This window comes from Lissotriton vulgaris, chromosome 11, assembly GCF_964263255.1.
Source record: "Lissotriton vulgaris chromosome 11, aLisVul1.2, whole genome shotgun sequence".
NCBI lineage: Eukaryota > Metazoa > Chordata > Amphibia > Caudata > Salamandridae > Lissotriton > Lissotriton vulgaris.
In genome coordinates this window covers 1,107,054,586-1,107,075,114 of record NC_141699.1, presented here as the reverse complement: position 1 = coordinate 1,107,075,114, position 20,529 = coordinate 1,107,054,586, and the positions used below count along the sequence as shown (strand labels likewise).

Here is a 20,529-nt window from a genome sequence, read left to right as displayed (position 1 = left end):
CTTACTCAATGCAGGGCCACTTTGATGTATGAGTTAATGTTGAATAAAAAATGTATTTGGATGCTAAATTATTCTGTGCAGATCTGTATTTTCATATCAATTTTGCCTCACAGTCTATACATTAGTACGTTCATTCCTCCAACATATTTTGGGTAATTACCTCTCCTCCGTCAACTGGTCATTTCTAGTTCTTTGAAATGGTCTCCTTTGTAAGCACCAGTGAGTTACAGTAGATCATTTTCATTTGATATCATTTGCAAGGGTTGGCAGCATATGCCTTTTGTATATTAAACTGCTATTGAGTGATTTTTTAACATTTTTATCGGCCAAAGATCTTTGTAAATGTTAATGTGGTATCTAAATCCCTTAAAACACAAAGCTGCATATTTATTAGAAACTGGTGAAGCGTGGTGTTACGTCAAAATTAGTAACGCCATGCTCCATCAGTTTCAAAATGCAGGGATGCACCATATTTACAAGAATGCTGTGCACCCTTGCATTTAACCTAGTGCTGGCGCTAAAGAAGCAGTCTACCATTTTGCAGGGATAATTATTTTTGTGCAGGAAGGGACACCTTCCAGCCCATAAACAATCTGTACAGGTGATTTGCTGTTTCTATGTGTGCTGCAGAAGACGGGGAGAAATTAAACATTTCTCCTCGTATCGCCTGCTTAAAACCAGATACTCACTGGCGATATTTTAGCTCTGCCCCATACCTTGTAAATATGGGGCTGCATCGAAAAACATTGAGTGTTGTGGTAGAACGCCTATTGCAACACCCATTGCACGCCCCTTTCACGCTGCGTGAATATGGACATTATTTTCAAGCTGACGGCGAAAAAAGTGACATTCTAGTGATGTCAACTCCTTGTAAATATGCCCCAAAATGTGAAGAAATTAAATAAATAAAACAGAAAGAAATCATATTCCTGTGATCCGAAGGGCCCCACCGACATAAGAGTGTATCACCGTTGTAAATTGGCCATCAGGGAAAAAAATTACAGATTAAAGCGTTTTCACCTGTTCCTATTTTATACATTATTTTTTATTTCAGTGATTAGTTTCTTTGTGAAAACCATGAGCGATCTGCACATGTTACCTGTTTGCTGATTTTGAAATGTTGCCTGTAGATGAGACCTTAAAATGAAAGCCACGTAAGGAGTTAAACTTGGGGCTGCCTACCTCGATAGAACTTGGACACAATTTCCTTATCTGTCCTTACTTTTGTGTGTGCACTTTTTTGCTTGTCTCTTTTCCTATTTTTATTTAGTCTACTTTTCAGAATTGTACCTAAATTTACCTATGGCTCCGAACTATTTAAAGGCAAAGATGCAATTTTTTTTAACTTGAAATAATCTTGTCTCTTTAAACAAATTTTTGGGATTCCTTAGAATTTGGATCACTTAACCAACTTCCGGTAAGGTCCGCAGCAAAACTTAAACTGTGCTGGAAGGTGAGAGCAGCCCAAGAAGAATCCTTGTTAGGTCTCTGCTGGACGGATATAAAGAACCAGCCCAAAAGCAGGAAAGACTGGCCTACCACACTTGAGCACGCTTTAACCACCATAAATATGCATGAAGTATGGGGTACAAACAACAGCTTCTCAGTGTTCAAAGGAATGGTAAATGCTGCTGCGAAACACAATGCTTGGCTACTGGACAAAGCAATGCTCCCATAGAAGAAACATGGATGGATGGTTTTAACCTCGTATGGGGCCCGGTCGCAGCGGCTGTATCTTGCACATCCCATATCCCCACCAATACAGCACTTACTGCTCTTGATTCAACTTGGAGCCTTTTGCTCAAAAGTTCAAATCTTAACAGGGAGACAAACGTGGCCGACCAGTCTGTGTCGTCTCTGCGGACATGCGGAAGAGTCAGTCTTACATTTCTTGTGCATCTGCCCAGCCGTCAATACATGGAGACAGCACTTTTTAATTCCAGCCCTCAGTTCCCTTCAGATACAATCATGCCGACCCGCCGAAATAGTGTTACTAAACAGCCAGTCGCTACAGGTACCATGCAGGACAGCAACGTTTTTGCAACTTGTCAGCAAACTGTTACAGACAACAACGAACCCACAATTCTGATTTCAGACCCAAGTCTTGCGGCTGCCCTACCCTATACTGCAAAAGTGCAAACCCACAATCATTGAAAAAGAAGACAGCGGACATCTAGCAATTTTTGTACATAGACGGAACTCTACTGTGTCAAACAAAATTAGGCTCCACTCTTAACTTTAAGATCATTACATGACTGCACCCTTGCATATCATTTTCAATTTTGCAGCAGTCACAAACTGCACAGCACAGGTTTGCAAATAATGGGAATGGAGGACAGTGAATACTTGGCATGAAATTGTACATAGTCTGTTTTTCCACTAATTTTAGATGCATAGGGCATCATGCATCAAACCAAAAACCAGTCGCAAACGGGCGGATTTTGCAACTGGTATTTTTGCATTTGAACTCTACGGGCAGTTCCCTTCCAACTTTAGAGAATCCCTGTGGCCGTCTGCTGTACCACCCCCTAGTTCTGATGGCAAACCTGCAAAAAACCTGGGGGTATGGTTCGGGGAAAACTTAAAATTCGATGAGCACATTAAAAAACTCACTTGCGGCTGCTACGGTACTCTCAAAGCTTGCCGGAGATTTTTTCCATTACTTCCGAGGATGGCCAAAGAAACAGTGGCAAGGGCACTCGTTCTCTCCCGCCTCGATTACGCGAATGCTTTCTTTATTGGCATTCCGGCTTACCTAACCAAACGCCTTCAGATCATACAGAACGCAGCTGCCAGACTTCTTTTTAAAATTTCGCTGAAGTCCAGCGTTGACAGGTTCTGTTCAAATCCCTTACTTTCGTCCATAGAGCTATCCATGATCAGGGACCTTTGTATCTGAGGAAACGTTTTTCCAGGTACTCACCCAACCGTCCACTAAGGTCAGCCTCCCAACACCTGATGGTTGTTCCCCGCTTCAAACGCACACGCCTTGGCGGGCACTCCATCGCTGGAAAGGCGGCTGTCGCCTGGAACACCCTTCCTCCGATGCTACGCGCCACTCAGAATTTCAACCTTTTCAAAAAAGCACTCAAAACCCACCTCTTTAAAATGACGGACTAGCTACTCTTACTCTTCTGTTGCCTACCTGTCTCTTACGCGCCAGGATACTCCTGAGTAATTGAGCGGGCTACAAAACCACCAATAACATAACATATCATAATAACTTATTCGGTCATCTCTGAACACCATGACAACACAGTTGATAACTGCAAATCCAATTATTTTTGCAGAGTCTTGCATGACTTGGGAAAATTCAAAAGAAACTTTTGAATCTTACATTGAAGCTATTGGAGGTGATGTGTATTTGGCAAAGAGAAAATTTGCCATTTTCAAACATTGTTTAGGTTTGAAGGGAAGGAAAGTACTAAAAACCTTACCTGCTGTTAATGGAAGAGGATGGCTTAAATGAAGAAGGTAGTGCTAATGGTGAGGGTGGTAATGGTGATAGCGGTGTTGATATTTATGATGTTGCTTGGAAAGCTTTAGTAGAGAACTTTGGAAAAAAGTCAGTGTTGTTGTTAAAAGGCATACATTCTTCTCATGTGCCTAACTACAGGGGGAGTCGATTGAAAAGTATGTAGCTAATTTGAGGAGCTTAGCAGTCACTTGTAAATTTAAGGACCTAAAGGATGAAGGGATCAAATGATCAATAGGATGTTTAATGTCAAGATACAAGAAAGGTTGTTAGGCATGAAAGATCCCACATTGGAGATAACTATTGATTTAGCTAGAAGAACGGAAAATATATCTAGGTATGTGAAATAGTTAAGTGATAACACTCCTAAAAAAGATACCCAAGATGATGCTGTCCACAGAATAAATACTATCAGAAAGGCTGTTAAAAAAGATGGTGAAATTAAAATAAACGAAAGAAAGCAGAATATTGTGAAATATAAATCTAAATCCTGTTTCCGATGTGGTAGTTCTAGGCACACTGCAGATGGCAATCTTTGTCCTGCAGCAAAAAGTAGATGTTACAAGTGCAAGAAAATGGGGCATTTTGCTAGAGTATGCAACGGCAGTGGCTATTCTGGTTACAAAAAAAATCGATAAATATGGTAAGGGAGGATGACATTCCTTGTGAAAGAGAAGAGGAGGTGATGGAATTTTTGATGATTGATTCAGTCCAAGTTTGTAATTGTAGGAATTGTGATGGTACCCAAGTTTGTGATTCTGAGGGGAACAAGGATAGTTATCCCCCCCCAAATGCATCATCAAGATCAAGGGGAAGCAGGTACAGGTCTGTGAAGATTCTTGTGCTCCATTCATCATCATTGATAAGTTCACATGGAAAAGTTTGGGTTTTGGTTTGGAGGGATTATGTGGCACTGATGTCACTCCTGAAGGGTATTGTGGGAAAAAACTGCCTGTTTGAGGTTATTTAATGACCAAAATGTTTTTTCAAGACAGTAAAACTGTATCCAAATTGTATATTGCGGAAAAGGGAAAATCTTTACTTGTACGGAAAGAACAACAAGCATTGAACATTATTTTGAATCCCAATCATCCAGAGAAAGTTTTATCTATGTCATCTTCTGTCACCAATAGTTAGTCAACCAATTCCCCGATTTATTTAAAAGTGCCCTAGTTTTAAAAAGTTTTTTAAAGTTTAGACATCGTATTGTCTTAAAAGAAAATGCTGGACCTAAAGTGCACAAAGTGAGACATGTCCCTTTAGTTTTAAGACTAAAGTTGAAAGAAGAATTGAAGAGGTTTTGTTCAGAGGGGGTGATTGAGCCCATTGATGTGACTGAATGGTTAAGTCTCATGGTTTAGGCCAAGAAACCCTATGGCAAGATTAGGATGTGCATTAACCCAAGGGATTTGAATGATAACATCTGGATTGATTGCCATCCCCTTCCTCGAATCAATGAAATGTTGACTAGTGTGGAAGTTGGTGCGTGTTTTACTACGCTGGATTTATCCAGTGCTTACCACCAAATTGTTACATAAGAGTCCAAACATCTTACTTCTTTTATCACCCCAGAATGAGCATTTCAGTTGGTCGGAATGCCATTCGGACTTGCTTCTGCATCCGCTGACTTTCAAAGATTTATACAGGATGTGCCGGCTGATTTAAAAAATGTTTTAGTATTTCAAGACAATGTTTTGGTGGCTGGGTGTCATAGTATTCAACATGATTGAATATTGGAGAAAGTTTTGAAGAGATTGTTAAACGCTGGTCTCACCATTGGTCTTGAGAAATGCAAGTTTGGTTTGAGTGAGGGAGAATACTTAGGTCACACTCTTACTAGTGATGGTATTAAACCCAAACCATCTTATTGGAGGCCATTGGGAAGGCACCTGCTCAGACCGACAAAGATCAGCTTATGTCATTTCTTGGTCTTGTGGAGTACTACTCCAAGGTTGTAGATCATTTCACTGACAAAGTACAAGAATTAAGGAAACTTATGAAAAAGGGAGCGGAATTTGTGTGGACGGAAGATTGTCAACTAATATTTGATGATGTAGAGAAATGTAGTGCCAATTCTGTCACTTTAAAACCCTTCCACCCGGAAGATGAGACCATAATTTCTACTAATGCAAGTAATCATGGTCTTAGTGTCGTACTTGTGAAAGTGTGTGATGGCAAAGAAAGGGGGGTAGCGTTTGCTGAACATACGTACTCTACTGTGGAGAAAGAGGCCCTACCATGTTGGTGGGGCATACAGCATTTTTGGATCTTTGTATGGGGCGCAAAGTTTCAGTTATGCACTGATCACAAACTCTTTGTGGATCTGTTCTCCATGAGAGGTGCTAGTAAAGCTACACCCAGGATTGGCAAGTGGCTTTATCGTCTGCAAGAGTACACTTTTGAGGTGAAATACGTGCCTGGTGTTAAAAATGTCAACACCGATTGCTTGTCAAGGTTACCATTGGAGTTGCTGCGGAAGGAAGAAGATGATGAGTGGATGGTGGCGGCGGTGAATGATGTCTGTAATGCCATTACTGAAGAAGAGTGGAAATTGGCTATTATTGTGCACAACACCATAAATAGGCTCATTGAGGCCCTTAGTCATAATCAAGGGTGGGAGCTACATGAGAGTCTTCAGTCTTTTAAAGTCATTTGGTATGAGTTTGCTGTTGTGGATGGCATTGTAAGGAGAGGTTGTCATTTGGTGGTACCTACTAAGCTGAGGGAAAGACTTTTATGCCTCATGCAAGAAGGGCATGGCGGCATGTCAGCCATGAAAAGGCGCATCAGAGTGGATTTCTGGTGGCCAGGCATGGACACTCAGATTGAGAGGTATGTGCACCATTGCATTGCTTGTGCTGTCAGTGACAAATCCCATTTTTCCCAAGAAACTATTATAGACCCTTTACCATTTTCTAACGCTCCGTGGGAAAAATAAATGCCATAGATATTTGTGGGCCATTTGAGAATCTTAATGTCAGTGATAAATTTGCCATAGTTATGGTTGACTATGTTTCAAAGTGGTACAAAAGGGGGTGGTGATGGACGGGCTGGACTGTTCCCATGAGGCACAGGGTCAGACTGATTTGCATATGGCCATGTATGAAGTGGGGTGGCAAAGGGGAGGCAGAGTGGGCTAAAGAACGGTGATGGATTAAACCCAGATCAGTTGGCTGGGGGTGAGTGCTTGTATTGTCAACGCTCTGTCAATTATTTCCTATGGTTTTTCTTTGTTCGCCATAAGTTGGCAGGGTATGCTCAGACGTGAGTCCCTTGCTCACTTTGCTACTGGATTCAAGCAAGCTAGGCTGAAGACGGATGTAATGCAAGAAACCGGTCCTCGGTAGCTTGTTTCCGGTCCAGGGAAGGCATGGCTTGGCAGTTCGGGCTGGACTGTTCCCATGAGGCACAGGGCCAGACTGATTTGCATATAGCCATGTCTGAACTGGGGTGGCAGAGTGGGCCAAAGAACGGTGATGGATTAAACCCAGATCAGTTGACTGGGGGTGAGTGCTTGTAATGTCAACGCTCCGTCCATCATTTCCTTTGGTTTTTCTTTGTTCGACATAAGTTGGCAGGGTATGCTCAGACGTGAGTCCCTTGCTCACTTTGCCACTGGATTCAAGCAAGCCGGGCTGAAGACGGCTGAAATGCCAGAATCCGATCCTCAGTAGCTTGTTTCCGGTCCAGGGAAGGCATGGCTTGGCAGTTCGGGCTGGACTGTTCTCATGAGGCACAGGGTCAGACTGATTTGCATATGGCCATGTCTGAACTGGGGTGGCAGAGTAGGCTAAAGAACGGTGATGGATTACACCGAGATCAGTTGACTGGGGGTGAGTGCTTGTATTGTCAAGGCACCTTCCATCATTTCCTTTGGTTTTTCTTTGTTCGCCATAAGTTGGCAGGGTATGCTCAGATGTGAGTCCCTTGCTCACTTTGCCACTGGATTGAAGCAAGCCGGGCTGAAGACGGCTGTAATGCCAGAAACCGGACCTCGGTAGATTGTTTTGGGTCCAGGGAAGGCATGGCTTGGCAGCTCGGGCTGGACTGTTCCCATGAGGCACAGGGTCAGACTGATTTGCATATGGCCATGTCTGAACTGGAGTGGCAGAGTGGGCTAAAGAACGGTGATGGATTAAACCCAGATCAGTTGACTGAGGGTGAGTGCTTGTATTGTCAACGCTCCGTCCATCATTTCCTTTGGTTTTACTATGTTTGAAAGTGGCCAGAAGTTTCTTTTGTAAAGGATGGGAAGGCTGTCCTCCTGACATTGTCACTGAAAATGGTCCTCAATTTGTTTCTGTGGATTTTGAATTTTTTTTCCAATAGGGATGTCAAACATACTAAAACCCCTGTTTACCATCCCAGGAGAAATGGTTTAGTCGAGAGATTTAACAGAGTGCTTGTGGGGTGCATCCAACTTGCATGCCCGATCACTTTTAATCTAGGAACATGGCGGCGGCAGGCTAGCGGCTGCTGCGAGGCTCTGAACCCAAACGCACCGAGACGAGTGTTATGCCGGTCTCAATGCCTCATAAACGCGGATTGCTGTTTTTAAACAAATGGTGAGATGGTTGGTTATCTACTAGCCGACTTTTGAATGATTTCTGCTGAGTTTTCCCCCGCTCTTCTCTTTTCCGAGATTCGAGTCTGAGGGAATACGGAGGCACTAGAACCTGCGCGGAGACCTGGGCGGGATGCGAGAGCGAGAGCGAAGGTACGCAGCTGAGCAGGACACCGGGCAGCTGTACCGGATTTCGTGCAAGGAAAGCAGCGATTTGCAGAAGCAGGGAAAAAGCAGTGGCGGCTCACGAGTAGAGAAGGGCACAGAAATCTCTAGACTTCGGGTAAGCTGCTGCAATATATGGCTGCGCTCAAGATTAGCCTTCTGGTATCGAGCAAGCACTTTAGCGTGTCAGGACCCTCTTTCAGCAGTCTTCAGTAGCAGTGTATTGGGTGATTGTATGGAGGCAGATAGAAGCATAATTGACCCCCAAATTGACAATATTACCTCAATAGAAGCTACTAAGAGAGGGGAAACGACAGAGGGGGCTTCCTCAATTAGTTACTCTGCAGAATTAACCCTAGCTATCAGCTACGTTCTAAGCAAGAGCTTAAGAAGAAGGGAGTTCTCAATCCTACTGATTTAGCTGATAGAGAGAGTAGTGGTCCGGTACCTATTTCGCCCTACAAGCAAAACAGGAAAGGGGGAGCAAAAAGAGGGAAGTCCAAAGGGTTAAAACAAACACAAGTACCCAGAGGGACCCCTTCGCTAAAAAGTTACTTCAAAATTATGGAGCAAGCTTTGAACTCTAAGGAGAGTAACACAGAAAACAACAAAGAGACAGGGGGAGTGGGCATAAGTTTACATGGGATTGAGAAGTCTACAATAGATAAGACTACTAAGTCTAATATAACACCAGACCCCCCTCTCCTATCTACCTTTCCCTTGAGCAATACGTATGCTGTTTTGGATTTAACTCATTCTGGAGAAGTATCAGGGGCAACTTTACAGCAACTTTCCAGTCAAAACCCTGAGTTAGATATAGATATTCTACCAAACAGTGAGCGAACGATACAAACGGTCCCCCCTCCTCCGGGAGATTTTGCAGCTACCGACATAGTAGAATTTCCCTTAATTAGCTCTCCACCCCTGCCTCCACCTAATGCTGGCTTGGGAAAATATGGCCTAACTGCACACCCAGATGAGGCAGCTGGAAGGTATGGAGCAGAAGACGATAGACTGGGCTCCCTACTGCATACGTTGAGAGAAGATTTATTGGGTAAATTTGAGATTTCTGAAAAAAACCAGAGGGGTTTACATGATAGATTCGACCTTCTGGAAGCCAAAATTGAAGGCATTAGTGCTAGAACCTGTGTCCTGGAAGGCAAAGTGACGGCCCTTTCAGAGACCTCTAAAGGTAACTCTAAAGACATAGAAGCCCTAAAAGCCAAGAATCGTACTTTAACAATGGACCTGGAAAGGTTGGAAACCCAAAGCAGACGCAACAACTTGAGGATCCTCAAAATTCCTGAAGGGGTTGAAGTAGAGGATATAAAGGGATTTGTATGTAGACTGTTTCGAGAGGATATCTTGAAGGATCGTCCTGATATTAATCTGGAAGCTGAGATCCAGCGAGTTCACAGAGACACGTTTAGGTTGCACCCTGACCGTAAGGCGCCCAGGAAGATTCTGGTGTACTTTCAAACTTATAGTGTTAAAGAATTGATCCTCACTAGATGTTTGTCACGCACCTCTCTACACTTTCGAGCCAATCCTTATCAAATAAGGTCGGATATAGGTGGAAAAACTGTTCAAAGACAATGGGAGCTTGGCTCCAGAATGCCAGAACTGCGCTCAATGGGGGCACAAGTGCAAATGAAATTCCCAGCTCTCCTTAAAATAATGTGGAATAATAAAATGTTTATGTGCCATTTTCCTGAGGAAGCTAACACAGTATTAGCTAGGATGAAAGTGCAGACAGAATAACTGTATCACTATTGTATCACTACTTAAATTAATTCTAGTTAAGAATGATTAGAAAAAAAAAGAGAGAAGAAAGGGTGATGGTGTGGGAAATGGGTTTTAAAAAATAAAAAAAGAAGAGGTGGGGTGTTCAAGAGAGGGAGAGGGGAAGGGGGGAAAGGTGGGAAAAAAAGATAAATAGCAAGGAAAAAAAAAAAAAAATAAAGAAAAAAAAAAAGAGAGACCAATACTCTTCTATGTACAGGCGGGGCGTAAGAGGTACAGGGCCTCCTAGGGCGTAATTTCGCCAATCAGGAGGGTAGGGTTCCTCGGAGGGAGGGAGGGGAGGGTTCACAGGGGAGAGGGAAAAAAACAGATAAAAAAGTCCTCATTTGCCATAAATCTTTATTTTTCTAAACTCAAATGTTACTATAGGTCACTATGCTCTTTAATGGCCATATACGGAAGGGTAGTAATGTCACATGATGATTCAGTCTAGATGTAATAAAATCCTTTCCTGGAACTTGAATGGTTTGGGGAGCCGTAAGAAACAACAAAATATCTGTCATTTCCTGAAAAACACTGGAGCTTCTATACTCCTTTTACAGGAAACCCATCTGGAGGCAGAGGAATGTAGGAAAATATTTATTAGGTACAAATGGGTTCAGGATATCTTGTGCTCAAAACAAACGGGTGCCACGAGAGGAGTAGCAATAGTACTTAGCGCTAATAAAGGGGTTAGAGTTCATGACTGGACTACAGACCAGTCAGGAAGATGCTTGGCTGCTGTAGTTTCAATAGGTATTGTCAAGTTTCTATGCGGGGTTTATTATGGCCCGAATGAAGACAATGCCTGTTTTCTACAAAAGCTAGAAAAATATATGCTACAGCACACAATTCCTATTATATTAGGAGGTGACTTTAATTTACTATTAGATCGCGAACTAGATCGCACCTAGAAAGCTAAATATAATTGTCCAAAAAAATCCCTTTCAGTCTTGAAAAACATTATGAAAGATTATATAATGCGCGATGCGTGGAGAGTTAAACATGGCTCCCAAAGAGAATATTCCTTTTACAGCAAAAAGTACCACCAGTTTTCAAGAATAGATTTTTTTCTACTGGACCAATCTTTCTTAGCAAACACTTCTTCTATTTCTTACATTCCGATAGGTCTGTCAGACCACTCAGCGGTTGAATTAAACATTAATTTCCAAAATAACATTCAAGAATATAGGTGGACACTGGATGGGACCATTTTACTAAATGAAGAGTTTAAGAACAAAATTAAGGAAAAGTCAATAGAATTTTTCAAGTTTAATAATAATACCGCTCCGGATTACATTATATGGGATGCATTTAAGTCTTATATAAGAGGAATATACGGCTCCCAAATGTCTTTAAACAGGAAACTTAATAAAGAAAAGGATATTAAAGAGCTCAGCTTGATTAAAATAAAAGAACAGCAACTTCATTCCGCTACTTTGGATGACAGAGCCAATGTACCAAGACTGGAAAAGGAATTATTAGATCTACAAATAAACTTCAGAACAAGAACTGAAAAAATACTTAAAGACAAATGGGAAGTGAGTAAGTTACGCAACTTTGAATATGGAGAGAAATGTGGGTCTTTGCTAGCATGGAAGGCTAGGACGGAGAGAAGCAGAAACAATATTAAATCCCTGATACAAAGTGGGACCGGTGTTTTCCTAACAGAAGATGCAGAGATTAAAAGGGAAGCCAGATCCTTTTATGAAGAACTTTACTTAGAAAAAATTAATCGACCTACAGGAGAACTTCACACTTTGTGGATTTTAAGAGACCTGCCACAGCTGAATGATATAGATATAGCTTTGTTGGCAAAGGAGATATCAGAGGGAGAGATTAGGTCCCAATTGAAGAAGATGGCAAGAAATAAGGCTTCCGGACCCGACGGACTCCCGATAGAGGTCTACAAGGACAGTGTTGAAGAAATTTTAGACCCACTACAGAAACTATTTAATAAAATATTCATTCAGGGAGAACGAATACCGTCTTCTTGGCTAGATGCCACAATTTCCTTAATAGCGAAACCAAATAAAGATCCCGAAAAAATAGAGTCCTATCGTCCCATCTCACTCTTAAATTCTGATTTAAAAATATATTCCGGTATCCTGGCAACCAGACTCGCTAAAGTCATAAAATCTATCATCCATTCAGACCAGAGGGGATTTATTCCTGGCCGCCAATTAAATGAACTTACCTTCCAAGTAATTGGTGCTATAGACTTTGCAATAGAGAAGAAGAAGCCGTTCGCCATTGTTGCAATAGACGCAGCCAAAGCGTTCGACCAAGTGAACTGGCTTTTTCTATGGAAAGTGATGGAGAAATTCGGCTTCCCAGAGATCTTTGTTAAAGGAGTTGAAACCTTATATATGGGCCCGAGAGCTAAGATCTTGGTAAACGGTGGTTTGTCCGACTGGTTGAACATTTGCAGAGGGACAAGGCAAGGATGCCCCTTGTCTCCACTATTGTTCGATATATATATTGAGCCTTTTGTTTGTTCCCTAAGACAGGATCCAGTAATTAAACCATTTAAAATAGGAGATTTAACAATTAAGACAGCTCTATACGCAGATGATCTTCTTCTTTATACTTCAAACCCGCTAGAAGCAATACCAAGATTATTTAAACTAGCGGAGGACTTTGGTACAGTATCTGGGTATAGTATCAACAGAGACAAAACTGATATTATGTGCTGGAATAATCCTGTCCCTATCCCAGAAGCTAAATCCAAGATTAGATATTTGGGTATTCAACTTACTCAAAAATTGGAAGATACTCCCAAGACCAGCTGGGGAGTTGTAATAAAAGAGGTTAAAAAACTCCTGTCTAGATGGAACACCCTGCCTCTAAACATCTATGGCAGAGTGAATTTAATTAAAATGATAATCTTGCCAAAGGTAACGTTTCTCTTTAACTCCATCCCCTTAGTATTTAATAAAAGAGATATTCTTAACTTGCAAGGTAGGATAGGCTCTTTCATTTGGGCGACAAAATCTCCCAGGATAGCTTGGAAGAAGTTGAGGAGAGGATTAAAACTTGGTGGTTTGGTACTCCCAGATTTACTTCTTTATTGCTATGCCTTCCAATTCAAAAACTTTAGACTTTTAGCCAATAAGCAGGATTTTACTTCCCATGGTATACTCTTTTAGGCTATGCTACTAGACCTCCCACATAGTGCAGAAAACTTTTTGTTTAAGTTTGGAGACCAAAAGTTTTTTAAAAAGGTTCAACTGAAGCTTCTGAAGGCAGCCCTAGATAATTGGTTACAGATCCGTAAGATGTTAGGTATTCACTATTATCACTCACAAGCCCCAATTTGGGACTCCCCCGGCACCCGGACTGTTTGATGGATCAATTAGCTCTTCCATTGAGGAGAGCCGGTCTCTCAAAATGGGGGGACCTTTGTGATGCTTCGAAAGCATTAAATTGGGAAGTCTTAGCGAGTTTAACCGGGGGCACTCTTACGAGATTTAAGTTTTATCAATTGTCGGCCTGGTGGGGAAGCCAAACTTGGAATATAGAAGATGAGAACCTCCTGTTAGATTTAATAAGTGGCAATACAGGAAGGAAAGGAGAGACTGCTCAATGGTATAACATTTTGCTGGAAAGTAAGGATAATCTGGAAACAGATATTAGTAAATTATGGGACCCCTCCACGGTTCAGATCTCAGATAATTTAGTGGAACTTTGGGTAGACTCTTTCTCCATGTCTCAAAAAATTATTAAACCTTCAAATTTAAGAAGAAATCATTTATTTACAATGTATAGGGCTTATTGGACTCCAGCAAAACTTTCTAAGATCTCAGCAGTTCAATACTCTTGCCCCAGATGTAAGTCTCAAGAAGCTAATGACATACATATGTTTGTTGAATGTCCTGAAATAGGTAACTTCTGGGGACAAGTGTGTGGTTTTTTGGAAGAGGTACTTTCATCTTCACTCACATGTACCCCTAGATTGGTTTTCTTCGGTCTCCCATTTGATTATGATATTAATAGCAATATATCACAGTATGTAATAGTCATCGCTAGAAGAGAGATCTGTAAAGAGTGGAAGTCGGAACTCCCTCCAAAATTTGCAGACTGCCTTAAAAACATCATGGCGGTGAGTAGATTGGATACACTATGTGGGGGTGAGAAGTCTGTTAATTTGTGGTCGGCCTTGAATCTATGGAGTGAGAAATAAACTAATAGTCCAATGATTATGCCAGAGGATTTGTGGTCCTGTCCTTCCTAAGTAGCAAGTACCATCATGAGAGGAAGTTGGACGGGTAACAGCCCTACCTCTGGGCAATCTTCATTGGCTATCCGCAAACACAAGGGTTGGAAAGGAAGGTTTGTGTCAGTGGCCTGAAGAACGCCTATCTAGAGCAATCATCTACTGGTGGCATATATGAGGACAAACAAAAAAAAAACTTGCATGTATGAGTAATTTGTGCTGGAAACGACAAATAAAGAAATGTTATGGAGCTACAGAAGCAATCCTCAATCTGTAAACAAGGAAACACCTTTCAACTTACTAGAAGGGAGGGTAACATGCCGTTTTGCTGTTCCAGCATGGATGAACAGAGCTGAAGAGCGTAAGGTTGATTTTAAGAATTTGCAAGACAGGGTAAAGAAATACCAAAGAGTGTATGCTCAAAGACACAACATGAAAATGCTGGGGCCACAACGTGCTTTCAAGTGTGGCATGTTTGTGAGAGGATTTGAAGGATACAAAGCCAAGAAACGTTCATCAAAATGGCCATGTCCTAAGAAAGTAGTGTTTGTGAAGGGTCATTGTGTAAAATTGACTGATGGCAGGTGGTGGAATACCAAGAAAGTTAAAAAGTAACATTTCCAACCTTAAACTCAAGGATAGGGTAAAGGGTTCCTCTGTATGTGATGGATCTACTCACATCAGAGTTAAACCATGGCGTTTTGATGATTTTGTGTGCTCTTAAGTTGTGTGTTTGTTTGCTTTTTTTGTTTAAAGGGGGGAGATGTGTTGTATCTTGCAATATGCATGTAATTGTAATATGACATGTTTGCATTCTTTAGAGAATGTCTGTAGTTCCTTGGCAACTTTCCTCTCCTTATGTGTGTGGTTCTGGAACAAGCAGATGGTGAAGATAGCTGCTGGCATCTCGTCAAGGGCTGTTGTTTGTTTCCAAAGAACATACTTATTTCTATCAACGAGGGTCTTGTCATTGTAAAAGAGGGCAGAAACAAAATGTGAATGACAATTTAAGGGACCAATGAAGAGGCTCGCTGTCCAAACTTTCTATATATATGTATATTATTTATGATTTTGTGAGGGAGAGCAGTGGTTTAGCGAGATAGCTGAAACAGTTTCAAAGGCCAGCCATAAAAAGAAGAGTAAACATACCTTCTTTGTTGAAATGAAATGGGTTAAGATGTTTCAAAGAATGCAGATAGACAAATTAGCTTAATATAGCCAGGAAGTAGTCCTCACAGTGACACCGAAGAATTTATAAAATTATTGAGGCTTCGTGCAAAACACCACACTTATTCTAGATGACTGTTTTGCTAACAAAGTGGCCTTTCGTTTACTTAACTCTGATGGATGGCCCCAAAACTGCAGACCTCCCTTCCATGCTTCCTCAAGAAATAACTCACTGGACAGAATCTAAGATTTTGTTTCCAAGGCATAGTAGTACCAACATGTTATAACTTCGGCCACATACAGCTTAGAGATTGTGCCTGCCGGCAGTGGGTTTGCGGTGCTTGATTTCAACATTGACATAACCTATAATGCAACCAGTACAGAAAAGACCTAGACTCTGTAGGCACTTCTAAGTTTATCCTTCTCGGGTACACCATTTATTGTACTACCATTACAAAAACGTACTCCCCTTCCATTAATTATCGGAGTAGTTGGTGTATCCTGGAATTGTGCCTCATTTAAACAATCGCCTGATTCCCACAAATACACGGCCAGATTCCTTTCACCCATCCGAAAAATTGCAGGGGAAAGAAAAGCAACCTACCTTTGCGGTAGCAGTTCTATGAGAACTTTACCCTCTTGGCTGGTCCGAGTACTGGTGGCCGATTGAGGTTGTGAAGTCTAATTTGTCCATATGCAGTGGCCATAATATATATGACGCCCTGAAGAAATTGCCATAAATTCCATTGGCAATGAAACATGTCGGCAAGTAATATAGTGTTGGTTGCATAGTTAGCAACCATAACTACCCCTTTTTTAACCTCCATACCCAACAAAAGAGACAAAATTAAATTATATATCTGTGTTGTAGTGTGGTTTTATATGTTGTGTGACACTGTATTGGTTATTTGTGGTCCCCTTTCACTGCATGTTTTCACAAAACTACTTTTCTTTGTGGTTTTTGGACACATTTTCTTTCTTTGAGCTCGATGGTGCCAATGATGAGAACAGGGCAACCCTGGTGAGTACCTGCCAGGTTCCCGTTGGTGGTGCGCCCGTGAGGTGCCATCTTGCTCACACACACTTTTTTTCCAGTTGTTCGTATATCACAGTTTGACACTTAAGTGTGTGTTTTGTGTTGTCTCGCAACTGAATTTTAAATTTGTGGGAATCAGGCGATTGTTTAAATGAGGCACAATTCCAGGATACACCAACTACCCCGATAATTAATGGAAGGGGAGTAAGTTTTTGTAATGGTAATACAATAAATGGTGTACCCGAGAAGGATAAACTTAGAAGTGCCTACAGAGTCTAGATCTTTTCTGTACTGGTTGCAATTTGAGTGGAGGGCGACCTATGACTAGTTTTACCCTATAAGCTCCTATATTTTTCTAATAACCTATAATGCAGTCAGCTTCCTAATATGCCTTATATACTGACAGACACATTTCAGGCAGTGTAAGCATGAACGTATATTTTCCCCCATGCAGGGATATATTACCTGCCCTAAACCTCTACTCCCGTGGAACAGGAGACCCATGATGGAGATGCACAAATACATCCTGGAATTGAGATGCATTGTACAAGATTATGTATTTTGCAAGGCTGATGAGTGTCAGTGAATACTGGGCAAATGAATGGGTAATTGTACACTTCCCGTTATGACTACTCATAATGGTGACATGTTACAATGTGCACATCTAACACAAGAGGCACTCAATGTACACAGATATGTAATGTTTACCTGAGTATGTTTCGCTCAATGCAAGAAACCCTCAAATTTCTCCCCTAAATCACTTGCTGTGAAGAGGAGGCCTGAAGACGCTTATAACATAATGCTTTATTTTAAATTTGGTCGAGTTCCACTAACACACGCAGCCTTGAGTAATTACCAGTGGCTGAGATTGATTCAAGCATTTAATCAATCAACCAGTAGATTTGTAGAGTGCTTCTTGTCAACTATGAGGGTATCCAGGCACATTTCAACCATCACTTTTATGCATACTTCAGATTGTCGCCCTAATTCTGATGTGTATCCACCCAAAACTAGAAAAAATTATTTGCAGCCTTTGGCATACTGGGATAAATAAAAACAAAGGATAGTCCTGCTTTTCATGGAGTGGATCACAAAGCATGTAGTGTGCACCCGGCACAGAGGTGTACACAGCCTGGCTGTTGGTATCACCCAACGGAGACAATAAAAGGGAGCACAGGGCTCACAAGCAGCAGTGCAGAGCTGAGCTCATGAGTGTGTTGTATAATACCTGGTATGCCATTGGCCATCTTAGGCCAGTGGCATAATGAAGCTTGAAGGGGGCCCCCTGCAAGGTACATGGTGGGCCCCCTCTCCAGGCTTAATCAGGAACTCTCAGGTCAGGATACTGTGCTGAGGAGACCCCTAAAGCTTGGGGCCACTGCACCATGGGAGGTTGAGGGGGCCTATGGTACTACACTGTCTAAGGTCCACCTATGTGTAGGCTCCAGCCATCTAATGAAAGGTTGTGTGCTGAGGCACGCAGTGTCAGGTTTTTGGGCAGGGTTTGCAGATTGGGCAAACCTGGACGGGGTTCGGATAGCATGGCTTACTGAGGATGTAATGGAGGTGTCTCAATTAAACACATGAAATCCTTGGGTCTAAGAACACACATATGCCTGAAAAAGAGATCGCAGAGGTGATCTCAACATGCTACTAGAGGTGTCCATTTATTAGTACGTAATCCCATCACCCACCAAGGTGGCATGCTTCATCATCTGGGATTCTCGTCTTGACGGGGAACCCTAGCCCCACCAAGGGCTACAACCCCCTCACTGTGAGAGAGGAGCTCAGGGATGTTTTAATTCCTAAATTGTTTAGGATATAAAAAATCCTTCAGAGAAGAAGATAGCTTAAAAGGTTGGGTAGCGGGCGCAGTGCGAAACAAAAGACAGTTGTTATTTGAAGGAAGTGATGCTAAAACTAACTACCAGGAGCAATACAGACTTTATCGGTTTGTTCCTAGTGTCAGGATTAAAAACGGAGCACCTGTAGTTTGAAATAATAACTGCATGTGATGACGTAAAAGGGTCTACATGTTTCAGCCTCAAGGACCCTACAAGGTATTGTGGCTTTCGTCAGGACCAAAAGATAGTATGTGCTACTGTGATGAAAAAAAATGTTGTCCAAAAAACTTTGAGAACAAATAAAAAATAAGAAATACAAAATTCAAAACCAGTAATCCCACGTTTGGTGTATTCGATTCAGTGGTCGCACCCATTGTGTACGGATAGGACGCCTCACCTCAAGATGGCGACAGGGGAGGGGCATCCCTCAGAAAAAAGGGGAAGTGATCACTGTGTCAAAAACATGAATTATAAAAAGAAATTCGACACTGCTCCAATATTATAAATTAAAACCTTTCACAAGTCAATCAACAACAGAAGATTAGGCAGCTGGTGGCTGGTGTCGGTAATTGGAAGTGGAGACACAGCTACCTGGTAAGTGTCTGTTGGATTCATGAATACACTCAGTATAAACTAAGTGTCCGGTTCTCAAGCAGTATTGTCGCGGACATTAACTGTGTAACAGACATGTCCCGGGATAATTAAGACACACATCATCTATGCGTTCAATTTAAATACACGTTATCAACTAGGCGTATGGTAATTTTGTCGTGAAAATTTACAGTGTAACAAACATGTCCCAGGGTAATGTGCAGTCAAGGCAGCTGGTAGGATGTGTAATTTCAGAGACCGCAACTCATAAACGGTTTCCTATTAAATACATGTTTGCAGCTGAGCAAGGTAAATCAGAACATTAACAACCTGTCACCGGGGAATGTGCAGTCAAGACGTGTGATTGTATTTATTATTGTGGGGACTACAACTTAGAAACGGCTTCTAGTCAAGTGCATGTTTTCAGGTGAGCCAGTTTACATAGAGCATAAGTTGTATTTACTCCTCAGTCAAGCGTTGCCTATGAAGCGATAAAACAATACTCTCAAAGCAGCACAGCAGCAGTATATCCAAGCGGGGCTAGTCCAGCCAGGCATCTGAACGTAAGCAAGGTTATAAGTTAGTCTGTGCGTGTAACTCAACCTGTGTCTTGTTAGCAAGGTTACAAACAGCAGGTATCTAAATAGTGTGAGTTTTAGTCGGACCACTTACCTCTCCATCAGTACCCTGGTGTTGTATCCTGCATCTCCCTGCTCTTCTCTCTTTCTTGTCCTTTCTTAGTCTCTTGTACTCTGCTGCTCAGCCTGTCTCTCGGATGTCATCCTTAGTTCTATATGTGTATGTTTAAGTGTACTTTCAGTTACCATAGAGGCTGAGCAGCAGGGCAGCTGCTCCCGGTGGGGCCTTTACTGAAGCTTTTATTGGTGGCTGGCATAAGATCAAGTGGCTCAGGGACATCAAAAATCTCCTGGGAGACCTAGGTTTGGGGTCTTGTTGGACTACACAATCTGCCCCGCCGAAGTCGACCCTGAAAAAACTATATTGGGAGTGGGTCTCTGCCCAGCTCATCAGTAACCCACGTCACTGCAATTCCACCGCAGCCTACCTGAAAATAAAAGACGTGGTTGCCTTTGAGCCTTACTTGGACCTAATTACAATTTCTGCTGACCGGGCACTCTACATCAAATTTAGAGTAGGCACCTTACCTTTAGGAGACCTGCTCTCAAGACGGAATATGCCTGCGCAGGCATTACCATACTGCGCACTATGTACAACTAGGCCCGAAACTGTGGCTCATTTCTTTTTTGAGTGCCCTGATTACACCCGCCCAAGAAGTCATTGGCTCAAACCTCTTTGTAGACAACTGGGAACTCGCCAGTATATGGTTGCTTTACGGATTTTATTAACTGACACATCCTCCCCCATAGTTTGTGGTGTGTCTATATTTTTAAAATGGGCATGGTTAATCCGCTTAAAAAGACTGTCTATATCAATTTAATTCCTTTTTAAATAATTTATTTGTTGTACAATTAGAAATCTTTTATTCGACTTGGTTTTTAACTTGTACAGTGTTTTACGATGTTCTATTTTATATACTTTTTTATAATGGTTTTATGATATTTGCATATCAAAATAAAGCTATCAACCAACCAGCTTTTATTGGAACTTACCATCCATATTATAAGCTGTAACTGTCCACTTTGTAACTTCATTTAATCAATAAATCTA

At 41.7% G+C, this 20,529-nt stretch overlaps 1 protein-coding gene across 1 annotated transcript in view; it reads right to left on the bottom strand.

The window, feature by feature from the left end:
* Positions 1-20,529, bottom strand: part of LOC147684248 (putative cation-transporting ATPase 13A4) — a 387,249-nt gene that overhangs the window by 70,061 nt on the left and 296,659 nt on the right. The window lies entirely within an intron of this gene.